The sequence below is a fragment of the Microtus oregoni genome, unplaced genomic scaffold (genome assembly GCF_018167655.1).
Source record: "Microtus oregoni isolate MIOR12 unplaced genomic scaffold, Mior012 000474F_ref0000093, whole genome shotgun sequence".
Classification (NCBI taxonomy): Eukaryota; Metazoa; Chordata; class Mammalia; order Rodentia; family Cricetidae; genus Microtus; species Microtus oregoni.
Window position 1 is genome coordinate 25317 of NW_024545033.1, and position 12531 is coordinate 37847.

At 40.0% G+C, this 12531-nt stretch overlaps 1 pseudogene; it reads right to left on the reverse strand.

The window, feature by feature from the left end:
- Window positions 1-11494: 11494 nt before the first annotated feature.
- On the reverse strand, window positions 11495-12439 carry LOC121445743 (annotated as a pseudogene).
- Between the last annotated feature and the right edge of the window lie 92 nt (window positions 12440-12531).

Sequence of the window (12531 nt, forward strand, 5' to 3'; positions counted from 1 at the left end):
AGGCCAGAGCCTTCCTGTGACCCTTCCTCCCAAAGGACAGAATAAAAAAAAAAAACACTATTGCCTTCCCCATCCTTTTAAGGCAAAATCTCTAGACTAGCTTTTGCATCTGGGTGGCTTTAAAGAATATTTCCTCTGTCTTGGGATGCCCACCTGACAACTTCCTAGAGTTTCCAGGGACTTCTCCAGTGAGTGGTGGCCTCCATTTGTGGGTCCCATGGTATCCAATGCTGGGCAGCCACTGCCTTCTCCAGGGGGACCCAGTGGATCTTGTTTGGTTTAGCTCAAGTGTCCCTAAAGTAAGGAGGGCAGGATCCCTGTGCAAGGTCCCTAGAGCTCCTGAGCACCCTGCAGTGCACAGGGGCACTGGCCAGGCCTTTTCTATTCTGTACCCTCAGGCTCCCAGGGGCAGGGGTGAGGATGAGATGTTTCTGCCTTTTAGTAGGAAGCATCACGTCTTTTGTCATTTTTCCCTAGAAGATGCAGGTGGATTGGTCAGGACATGAAGAGACACAGGGGCAAGGGAAGGCAGTGCCACCGTGGCTGGTGAGGATTCTTATCTCTCTAGTGAGTGGGACACTCTTATTTTGCCAGGCTGAAAATTCCAGCCTCATTTACTGCCTTATTAAGTTAGTAGGTGGACAGAATCTGAGTCCTTTCTCTTGACATTTGCTAGTCTTTGCACCTGCCCAGTATCTACCTGACAGCTGTTTACTGGAGCTTAACCCTTTCCCCTCTGCCTCACTGGAACAACCCATTGGAGCTCAGATGGAGCCTTGCGAGTAGATTCAATTTAATTCTACTAATAGTTCTGTTTCAAAATGACCAAGAGTACCATGTGGACACCCTCACTGGGATATGAACACTAAAAATTCTTGGGTCTTAGCCCTGACTTGATAGAGCTCTGGAGTATCTGGTTGTGGAAGACAGCCTTTGACTCTTGTGTGACCTCTGGCTTATTTTATTTTATTTTTACCAAGAAAGCCACTGTCTTAGAGAGTATTTAGCATGAGAGTTACTGACTGTGCAGTGTGTCAGTCCATCATGACACAGAAGAGAAAGTGCAAAAACAAAGCCTAAAACCAAACCAAACCAAAAACCACAGAGAGGCTTACATGTGAATCAACAGAATCTTTTAACTCAAATCTTAAAGAAAATACAGTAGCAAAGCACATACGATTAACTGCTCAACCGGTGGGCAGGAAACAAGGCAAAACTAATCAGGCACCAACTGTGTGGTTTCACTGCGGCTGAGAGGCCTTGTCTATGGCTTATGTTCACAGCAGATGCCAGGTATGAAGGTCTTCAGGTTAGCCCAAGAGCTTGTGAGCTGTCCCATAGGGAGGTAGTCACCAGTGTATTGCTGCAGAAAGCAACTCTCTAGATGGATTACACTGAAAACCTGAAAGGAGACAGGTAAAAATTGAATGAGGTTACTAATGCGTGAGAGAGGCCAATTTACATTTAAAATGCAAACTACAACAGCGTGCAATTATAATTCTAATTCTGACTCAGCATCATTTATTCATATAAGCCTAGGAAGCTATTTAGCCTTCTATTACTGCAACAAAAAAGTGAAATCATTAACTTAGCAATGTCCATTCTGGCTCACTGTTTCAGAAGTTCAAACCCATGTCTGGTTGGTCCAGGATTTGTGCCTTTGGTGAGGTAATACCGTGGCATGGAGCGTTCGACTCATAGTCAGAATAGTAAGAGGCATAATTTCCTTGTAAGCACATATTCCAAATGACCTAGACCCTCCTGAAAGACAGGCCTAAAAGTTCTTAATATAGAGTGCCATCTCTCTGTATAACCGGAGAGGATCAAGGTCCTCATCTTTCCCCTTTCCAAAGCGCTGAGTATGCACACTAAGCCAAGCTACTTCACAAATTCTTTATAATTGCCACTTCTGCCCAAATTTTAAAGGCTTTGTATGAAACAGGGCCTTCAAATATCTTTTAGAAAGTACCACGATGTTAATTTGGGACGTGATAATGTTTAAATTTGAAGCCTTGTTATTATAGTGAACTTTCAAACACTCTTATTTTCAACCAGTGACAAAATAATAGAAAATTCAGCTTTAAATCCTGCTGGTGGCCATGTCAGAGGAGCAGCAGGTGGCAACTGAAGTTCAAGCAGAGGCCATTTCCAATTGGATAAATCTCGGATAGGCAATGAGACCCCAGACCCCAGAATGTCTTTTGCTTCTGCTGTGCCTTTGCATGTTTGCTCTTGTTATCTTTCTCTGGTATCTGGCATGCTGTGAGTGGGTATGGGGAGATCCCCACGGTCTGTAGTGTAGTGTGCTTACATCACAATGGAAACATTCTGGTCTATTGGGAATTTTTACCTGTGGATTATGACGAAGATGATTCCTCTCTAAGTTGTACAGTCTATCTGAAAATAACATCAGTTTAAATAGAGATTTAATGATAACATAAAAAACAAGGAAGTGTCATACAGTTAGAACTCATGAGTTTCTATTGAGAAGCCATATAGACTGCAGTTTAGGTTAATGATTAAAAAAAAAAAACAATTGAGTCCCAGTAACCCAGCTAGTTTAAATTCTTTTAATCTTTTTTATAGTTTTTCGAGACAGGGTTTCTCTGTAGCTTTGGAGCCTGTCCTGGAACTAGCTCTTGTAGACCAGGCTGGCCTCGAACTCACAGAGATCCTCCTGCCTCTGCCTCCTGAGTGCTGGGTTTAAAGGCATGCACCACCACTCGGCTAAATTCTTTTAATCTTAATGTTGGGAGATGACTTCACAGGTTTCTGGGTGCATAGCTGAAACAAGGCTTTGGAAATAAGCTAAAGTTAGACTAAGATGTTCATGGAATAGCTTTAAGGTAAAAAACCCAAGAAGAAAATCTAAAGTTTTAGAAAGGCCCATAGTAGAGTGAGGAACTCTTTAAGGTCAGGGAGCAAGAACAAAGCAGCCCAACTATTAGCTCATGCGACTTTCTTGCTAGGATTGACTGACGTTTAAAGTACAGTGGTGTATTATTTGTGTTTTAATAAATAATGCCTGCCTGAAGATAAGTGCAAAACAGCCACACTAGTCAGCCATACAGACCAAAGGTGGTGGCATACACCTTTAATCACAACAGCCATAGAGCCCAGACAGTAGTGGTGCACACGCCCTTAATCCCAGCACTACAGAAGAACATAAGAAGAGAGGAGCCATGTTTCAGCTCAGTCTCAGTCAGAGGATTTGTGGAGGCAGGATTGCCCATTTCAGTCTGAAGTAGAGGTAAGAGCTAGTAGTTTGGCTGCTTTGCTTTTCTGATCCCAATCCCAATATCTGTTTCTGAGTTTTTATTATTTGTGCTATACCTGGTCCTCAACATTTGGAGTACAAATTCATGAAAAAGCCCTTTGCCTGTGTCTTTACAGCCACTGGCATAGGCCAGAGCTACACGTGGCTGGAGTCACCACCCTACCAGCTAAGTTTTCCTTTCTTCTCTCCTGAGGGGCTTCCCTGAACCCCCTTCTCTTGTTGTTGCCAAACTAGGGAGCTGCCTTGAAATTTAGTCAGGATTTTACTGTTCTCTGCAGCCTCATAGCTTCATTTGTGGCAGATTTGGTGAGAAAATTGGGAATTCTTTAAGGGAGGAATTAGTAAAAAGGGAAAATTTTTCCACAAGTTAAAAAAAAATGCACGTACTGGCTTTGTGGGAGCCTAGGCAGTTTGAATGCTCACCTTACGAGACCTGGATAGAGGTGGGCAGTCCTTGGGCTTCCCACAGGTCAGGGAACCCTGATTGCTCTTCGAGCAGATGAGGGGGGGGGACTTGATCGGGGGAGGGGGAGGGAAATGGGAAGCGGTTGTGGGGACGAGGCAGAAATCCTTAATAAATAAATAAATTAAAAAAAAAAAAGAAAAACCAAAAAAAAAATAAAAAAGTAAACTTTTCTAATAACCATAAGGCATCATAAGGTCAAGAAGGGAAACCAGATTGGTAGAGAATAACTAAAAACAAAAAAAAAATGGAAAAAACAATTACAGTAGAGAAAATCACGTCTCTGTATGATTATGTAATGCATGATATAAAATGGAAAAATCAAATGAAAAAATAAACAACTGGGAATGACATACTGTTATCATTTTGATAATCCTTGTTGTTGTTTGGATAATTCTTGGTTCATCTCTTAAAAAGTTGCTTGGTTTGACTGCCAAGATAAAAGTGCTTAGAAAAACTTAAAACAGATCACAGAAATATCCAAATAAAGACAGAAGAATTTGATGAGGATCCAATTTCAGCATTGCATTATAAGATTAGAAAGGAATAGCCTAAGGTTTTCAAACAACCAACCTTAATGTATCCAGTTACCTTACAGGAATTGCCAAATTCTACAGGCACTGTAAGAGCTGAATGGACTCCTGTGCCAATGTTAGATTTAAGGAGATTCAAGGAAGCAATAGTCTCATCTGGTAGGCATTCACCTTTTGTGAAACAAATGTTAAACTTGTGGTCAGTTTAGAATAGAATTATTCCTAGAGACTGGATAGACTTGGTTAAAGCTGTTTTAGAGCCTGGTTCACAATCACAATGGAGTACCTGGTTCAGAGAAGAGGATAAGACTATTGAACAATGGAATAGAGCTAGAGGTAGGGAAATCTCCCAAGATCAACTTCTTGGAGAAGGAGATTATGCTATAGAAAAGTAATATAGAAAGGTAGTGTAGTCTCTATATGATGAATCCCTATATGATGGCCACATCCTGGCTTAAAGCCATGCAGCAGCTTTGAATGCCTTCGACAGATTGGAGAAGAAAGAAGATTGAATTATTTACGGAAGCCATACAGGGCCCAAAAGAAACCACAGATTTCTTACAAAGATTGACTTCAGCAGTAAATATAATATAATAATACCAAATTCAGAAGCTAGATAATTAATAATTGAATCTCAGGCTTTTGAAAATGCTAATTCTTGATGCAAAAGGATAATTATACCTTTAAAGGCAAAGTCAGCACCTTTGAAGAAATTAATCTGAGATACAATAAATATTGAATCTCATGACCATGATAATGCATGGATAGGAGAGGTGATTTCCAGAAGTTTAAGGAAAAAATGAAATGTCAGGTGTTATAATTGTGGCAAACAAGGTCACCTTAAAATGTTTTGTAAACAGAGCATTCCTAGAAACAATGCTTTATCTAAGCATAATCCAAACAGTGCCCCTTTTCTGGATATGCAGAAGGTATGGCAAAGGCAGGCATTGGAGTAATAAATGTTTGACAACAAGAGATATCCAAGGTGATTCTTGGCCATTGGGAAACTCCTTGAGGGGCCTCTTGCAGGCCCCTATCCCAAATCTAGTATAGTGATTTTTTGTAACCATAGAGGAAACTCCTTCCTACAGCAATTAAATAACATAATGCATATTGTAAGAAACAGTACTGCTCTGGATAACAAAACAGCTATGAAAATGAAAACAAAAATTCAGGAAAAACCACAAAGCAAGTATTTTGGCAAACTAATATAGATGAACAAAAAACAAAATTAAAAATATGAGTAAATGATGTTGTCATCAAAGGTTTGGTAGACACAGGTACAGAAATAATAATAATAATCTCACCAGAATTTTGGCATCCAAATTGGTCTCCTCAGGAGGTAAATGTTTAGCTTTTAAGGACTGAAACTTTATCTCAGGTAAAACAGAGTGTTAGATGGGTCAAATGTATAGGGCCAGAAGGACAGAAAGGAAAACTAAAGCCATATCTTGTTAACATAGCAATGACTTGTAGCAACGGAATATTCAGATTAACATTCCTTCCAAATTAGAAATAAACCATAAATTAACATATATTTCTAGGAAAAACATTACAAGATATTATAAAGAACAGCCACAGACCATTCAGACTATAAGAACAGGACACAATACCTACTGATGTTTCAAAGGCACCAAAAGCCCTATATTTAAAATGGCAGACAAACCAGTATGGGTTGTCCAATGGCCTTTAACAACAGAGAAACTGCAGGCTTCAGAACAGCTGATACAGAACCAACTAAAGGCTCAGCATATTGAAGACTAACCAGCTCTTGGAATTCTCCTGAATTTGTTGTTAAAAAGAAATCTGGGCGAGTCCAGGACCTCCGAGGGAGTAGACCTGAACCAGAGACCTCTGCAGGACCAGGCCAAAGCTGGGGACCTCCCTCCACATGAGCAGGTCCAAGTCAGGGCCCAGGCCACGTACCTCCACGGGAGTGGGCCAAGGCCAGGACATCTACGGAAACAGGCCTGAACCAGTGATCTCCACTGGAGCAGGACTGAAACAGCAAACTTCACAGGAGCAGGCACAAAGAAGCAACTGCTGAGGGAGTAGGCTGGAGCCTGAGACCTCTGTGGGTCCAGATTCAAGTCCAGTCTTGGACCTCTGCGGGAGTAAGCCCAAGCCAGGGACCTCCAAGGAAGTGGGCCCAAGCCAGGGACATCTATGGAAACAGGCCTGAACAGGCCTGAGGGAGCTACCTCCACAAGAACAGGACCAAATCAGAGACCTCTGCCAGACTGGGTATGAATCAGTGACCTCTGAGGTAGCAGACCTGAGCCAGCAACTTTCCCTGGAGTTGGCACAAACCAGCAACCTCCACCAGAGCAGGCCCGAGCCAGTAACATCTACCAGAGCAGGCCCAAGGCAGGAAACTGTCCCAAGCAAGCAACCTCTGGAGTAAATTGGGAGCATGAGGACCATGGGAGAAGGTTGAAGGGGAGGGGAGAGGAAGAGAGGGAAGCATAAGGGGTTTTCTTTTTGTTTCCACAGGAGAAGAAAAGCTATGGATACCATCAAAATTGATAAAGATTCAATTTGAACGATACCTCTTAATTAGAAAAGATGATAGTTCATCAAACAGCATGGTTATTTAATTTAAACAAACCTATAAAAATAAAAAGTGCTTTTCATTTAATCAGAAATAATTTGCTAAAAGAGAATGTCTCCAAATTTAGGATTGGGGAAGTGTTTTGTTTCTATCTCTTCAGGAAAATAAAGGCATCCAGTTAAGGAATCTGGAGACCACTGGACAAATGAGACAACAGAAAATAAAGGACAAATCACCCAGAAAAAATGTTCCAAGAAAAAGAGTGAATTGGCCTATTGGTATATCACATTTCCAACAAGAAAATAATTTACAAATCTTCCCAAATGTTTGTTTCTGCTTTTCTCTACAGACATATACTGCAAATGAATTTTTGTTGTCCCAGTCCAATTCACGATAAAAGCTGGATTTGGAGTTGGAGTGTGGCTCTCCTTCTGTAAACCTAAGCATGCTTGTTAAAATGAAATCCAAAATCTCTGTCTCATCTCCGAAGAGCCACCTGATATGGGACAGAAGAAAAACAAATATTTAAGGCCAGGTGGTGGTGGTGCACGCCTTTAATCCCAGCACTCAGGAGGCAGAGGCAGGTGGATCTTGGTTAGTTTGAGGCCAGACTGGTCTGCAAGAGCTAGTTCCAGGACAGGCACCAAAGCTGCACAGAGAAACCCTGTCTCAAAAAACCAAAAATAAATAAATAAATAAATAATCACCTCCCCAACACTAATATTTAAAGACTACTTTATTACCACTAATCTCATAATCTTTGGGTTTTATATTAACTCTTTAACAACTTTTCTTAAGGTATAAAATTTATAAAATTAATATATATTAATATATATATATATTCTAAACTTTTTATCATGGTATTAATGGTCATATAGAGTACTAACTAGTTCTACAAAAAAGTTTCATCTACCTTCCTGTACATGATGTCAGATTTGAGCCTCTATCAGTATTCTGCAGTGATTCATGAGCATGCCTAACAGTGACCTTTGAAGTCTCCAAAAGACTTGTGGGGCCCCAGAACGACAATTTCTTCAGGACTATGATAAAACCACTATGCTGAAAACGACCACATAAAGATCAACTTTTGACTACAAACTTCTCAGAACAATTTCAATGTGGCCAACTGAGATGATCCAGCCTAACAGACTATTCTATCCAAGATAAGACATGCCCATTATGCAGAGACAGGACAACAAATGATATAGCTACCTGTCCCAGGACTTGACAATGAACCCAAATATTTCTTTTCATGATCCCCTAAAGATGCTGTTGCCCCAGATAGCCTAAAATAATTTTAAAAACACAATGTTCACATTCCCAAGAGGTGGGGGTGGGTAGTTTTTGGCCTTTCATTGGGTTATGGATATTTGTCATTGCTTAGGGGCATTGGTTACAAGTTATTATTGGTAATGGTCAGGAAAAAAGCTAAACAAAGGAAATTAGATTCAAGGTTCTTATTTTGAAAAGAAAAAAGAGGGATATAAATATGATAAGATAAAAGATAGACTATTGAATCTACTTTTAAAAAGCAACTACTAGATTTAAATATTGGATTGGACTTTTGTATTTGTATACAAATTTTGTATATTGATACTAATTTAAGATTAATTTTGTTAAAACCTACTTACTGTGAATACATTTCTTATTTTATCTGAGGTATTGCTACTATACAGCTCATTTAACAATGCAGTGCAAATTTCTAGCTCTTGAAAGTTATTAATACTAACTAGGATAATAAGAAAATGCAGGTTAGCAATTAGTCGCCTACTACAATTAAACTTGTAGTCATATTGTATGTTTTTAAGGTCAAACAGATATATTTTAAATAGACAGGTCATCTTCAAATGCTTCAGAGAGTTAAGAATATGGCATTTAAGATGTTTTATTAACATAGTTTTTTTTTTTTAATGACAATGAGACATGTCTGCTCCTGGCAATACCAATCTACTTCACAGAATGGGCACTGAGGAAACTGCACATGGAGTTTACTCTCTTTGTGGCAAAAAAAGTAAGCAACTGGGCAAGAAAGTGCTCTCACCTCGATTGCTGACAGTATGCTATACAAATTAGACAAGAAGGACATAAAAGAGAGGACTTTCGAACTTTCCCAAGGCAACATAGGACTGCACTTAAGAATATCCTGCTTTATAGAAAAGTTTGTCAGATATGCTAGGCCTAGAGCCAAAGATGGATGCTCCCAGTGTTGCAGAGCATCCTTGGTTGACTGTTCAGGCAGTCAGCTTTTCCTGTTATTTCTCACATTTTTGGAAATCTTTTGTTTGCATTTCCTGCTTACTCAGTTATTCCCTTCTCTGTTCTCCGAGGTAGTTGAAGACTAGACAGTTATTGTTATAGTTTTCCTTGTTTAGCAGACTCCGAGAAGAAACTCACTAAAGAGGTATAAAGTGTAAAAGGTTGAGAGACACGAAAAGATAATTTGATAATGCAAATTAGAATAGAAAGTAAATTAGGTCCAACCTTTTGAACTCATCAAAATAAGATATGGAGTATTTTCTCTGAATTTGTCAAATGCAAATGGGATAGACATTGTTGATGTATTTATTGCCTATATATTATATATAGTTATTGTACTTACTGTATATAGTGTTTCTTATTTATAGCCTTTTTAGACAAAAATGAGAAATATAATGTTATAAATTATTTGTGTTTTAAAACAATAGAGGTTGCCTGAAAAATCAAAGTGCAAAGCAGCCACACTAGCCAGCCATACAGATCAGGCAGCAGTGGCACACACCTTTAATCCCAGCAGCCACACTAGTCAGCCATAGAGGGCAGGCGGTGGTGGTGCACGTCTTTAATCCCAGCACTGAAGAGGAATATAAGACAGGAAGAGACAAGTCTCAGCTCAGTCTCATTCTAATAATTTGTAGAGGCAGGATCACTGATTTTGGTCTGAGGTAGAAGTTAAGAGCTAGTGGCTTGGCTGCTTTGCTTTTCTGATCTTTAGCTTGAACCCCAATATCTGTCTATGGGTTTTTATTATTTGGGCTACACTAAATGTGATGATTAACTCAATTTACCCATTTCTGCCCTTAGTCTCCTGATATAAGAAACTGCTGGTGGCTACTATATTGATATAAGAGATACAATAGCTATGAACCCTGAAGATTTAAAGTGTAACTGGCTGACTCTTTTTCATATATAAAAGTTTAAGTTTGAGATTCCTTATAAGATTACCTTTCAAGATAAGCAATAAAGTAATTGGCCCTTTCTTTGTAACTGTAAAATGTAGCCTGACAGTAAAAAACCTGATTGAGAAGCATATTTTGTTTGCCTACACAGTTAATCTACAACAAATTGCTTGGGTATGAATGTACATGGATTCTTGGGATAATTTGCTTTTTACCTGTAATATATAAAATGTTTCATTATGTAAGGAAGATGAAAAACATGTTTTTACCTGTATTCATTATAATCATTCACTTGAAAAATAGAATGTAACAACACTGTAATTACTATGTTGCCTGTAAAACTTTGTTGGGGTATATAAGCTGTAGAAAAAAGTATACAATACAAAAAGAATACATAGGAAATGAAAATAAAAGAAACCATCAAGAGAAAGTGTTAGTGTTTTTCTCAAACCCCCTCAGATAGAAAAGTCACAGTACTTGCTGACTCTGGATTCCCTTTGAGCCCTGTGCTGCTGGGGCTTGGTTCCCCCAGGCAGTGTTAAAATACTCAAAGAAGCTGATTTTCTGAAGAAACACTAAGTAAATATTCTGTAACTTTCCAGATTCACCTGGACTTTTCCATTTCAGAAGTGGTGTCATTACAAGGTATCAGCCACCACTGATAACACCTATGGTGTATAAAATTCACCAAGGAACACCTCTTATTCTAAGACATACCAAAATGTCCTACTACACTGAAGGTTTATGGCTCAAGTCATACAGCATACAAGAAATAGTCTCCTTTACACAAAACAATTCATACCTTTTAGAACTGAATAGCATCTCTTCAGGAGTGTTGCAAGTTGTAAAAAGGCTAAGTTTAAAATATGGCAATAATAAAAACATAGCCAAATATGTTGGCCTTGGACAGCAAGTTTACTCCACAATTCAACAAAGCTGGCTTTGAATATCCATGTAAAGCAAACTTCGTTTTCCAAAAGGAAAATCAACTGATGCCATCCCACAGGGGAAAATCCCAACAACCAACTTGATGAGAAGTTACTTAGCCTTCTAATATTGCAAGAAACAAGTGCAGTGATTAATCCATTTTGGCTCGCTGTTTCACAAGTTCAAACCCATGACTGGTTTGTTCCTGATTGGGCCTGTGGTGAGATAAAAACGGAGCGTTGATTGTTCAACTTATAGCCAGTTCAACAGAGGAGAAAACTATAAGAAACTTTTCTAAAAGACAGTAATCAAAAAAAAAAAAAAACCTTAAAGTGTTCCGAAACCAAAAGAATTTTCAAACTTGATATTCGACTTTTTCTCAAGCTCTGAGTGCTTCCTACAGCCTGCAGCAAAACGAACGAACATGTTCTATTGTTCCAAGCTGTGCCTTAAATGTTGGATCTCGGGTGCAGGAGACAGGTGTGTCAGAAACAGTACATATTCTAGGGGGATTCCACGTTTTCTGAACTCTTCAGTAAGATGCAGTTTTTCAGAGGCCTTCTCACTTTCTGCCTCTTCATACCACCCCTAGAGAGTCACATTGGGAGGAGACAGCACAACACTGTAATAAAGGACTAGCTGACCGTCCTGCATCCCAGCATCCCCTACTGTACACTGGACTTCTTGCAGAGTTTGAAAGTCCTTCAGCAACTGCCCACCGCACATGCTATCTACCCTATAAGCTGCAGCAAGGTCCATTTTTCTTTTGAGAAGTTTTTCTATATGTCCAGTGGTTGCATGTCCTGAGACTCGCACAAACTTTATCTTCAGTGGTTTACAATGTCCAATGTCTGCATTAGTGCCCATAGCCTCCAGGACATATCAGGTTCATGTGAACTAAGGCACTATTCTACTTTTTTAGTGCTCCCTTCGCTTGAAGGGCCTGGCTGCAGAACAGCAGCAGGTTTGGGTGTTTCCAGACAATTTCCTTTGTAGAATTCACGTCTTTGCTTTTTTTCTTTTTCCTCTAGACCTGCCACCAATTTGTACACTATGTTTTGTAATTGTGGATCCAACCTCAGGCTATTTTGAGGTTTGGCCTCATGCACCACAGTGTTGCACTTTGGACATTTGTTGTTATGTTCAAAATGTTTTATGATGCAGCTTTTACAGAAGCTATGGAGACATTCTGTGATGGTTGCTGCATCTATTAAGTAGCCTTTGCAAATGTAACAGGAGATGTAGGGAGTCAGCTGCGAGAGAGGAACGAGGTTCTCCTCCTGGTCAGACTCCACCTCTGCCTTCTCTGCCCCTTTGGGAGATTGGGACTCCAGGCATTCCTGAGACTCCACATCCCCCACTAGAGGACTGGCCCTCGTTGCCAGCTGGAGGTGCCATGATGCTTGCAGAAGGCAAGCCCTGGCTTGCAGGCCACAAGGCTCCCTCTGTTTTGGCAGCAGCCAGGCTGTCCTCTTGGACCTCTGGGCTGCTCTCGTTGGCTGACCCGGCAGGGGACAAACTGGGCAAGGGCATGGCCAGATTCTGATGTAAGGCAGAGATGTGAGGCAAAGGTGAGAGATAGCTTGAGATGTGGAGGCAACGAGGCCTTGGAGTGAGACCGAAAG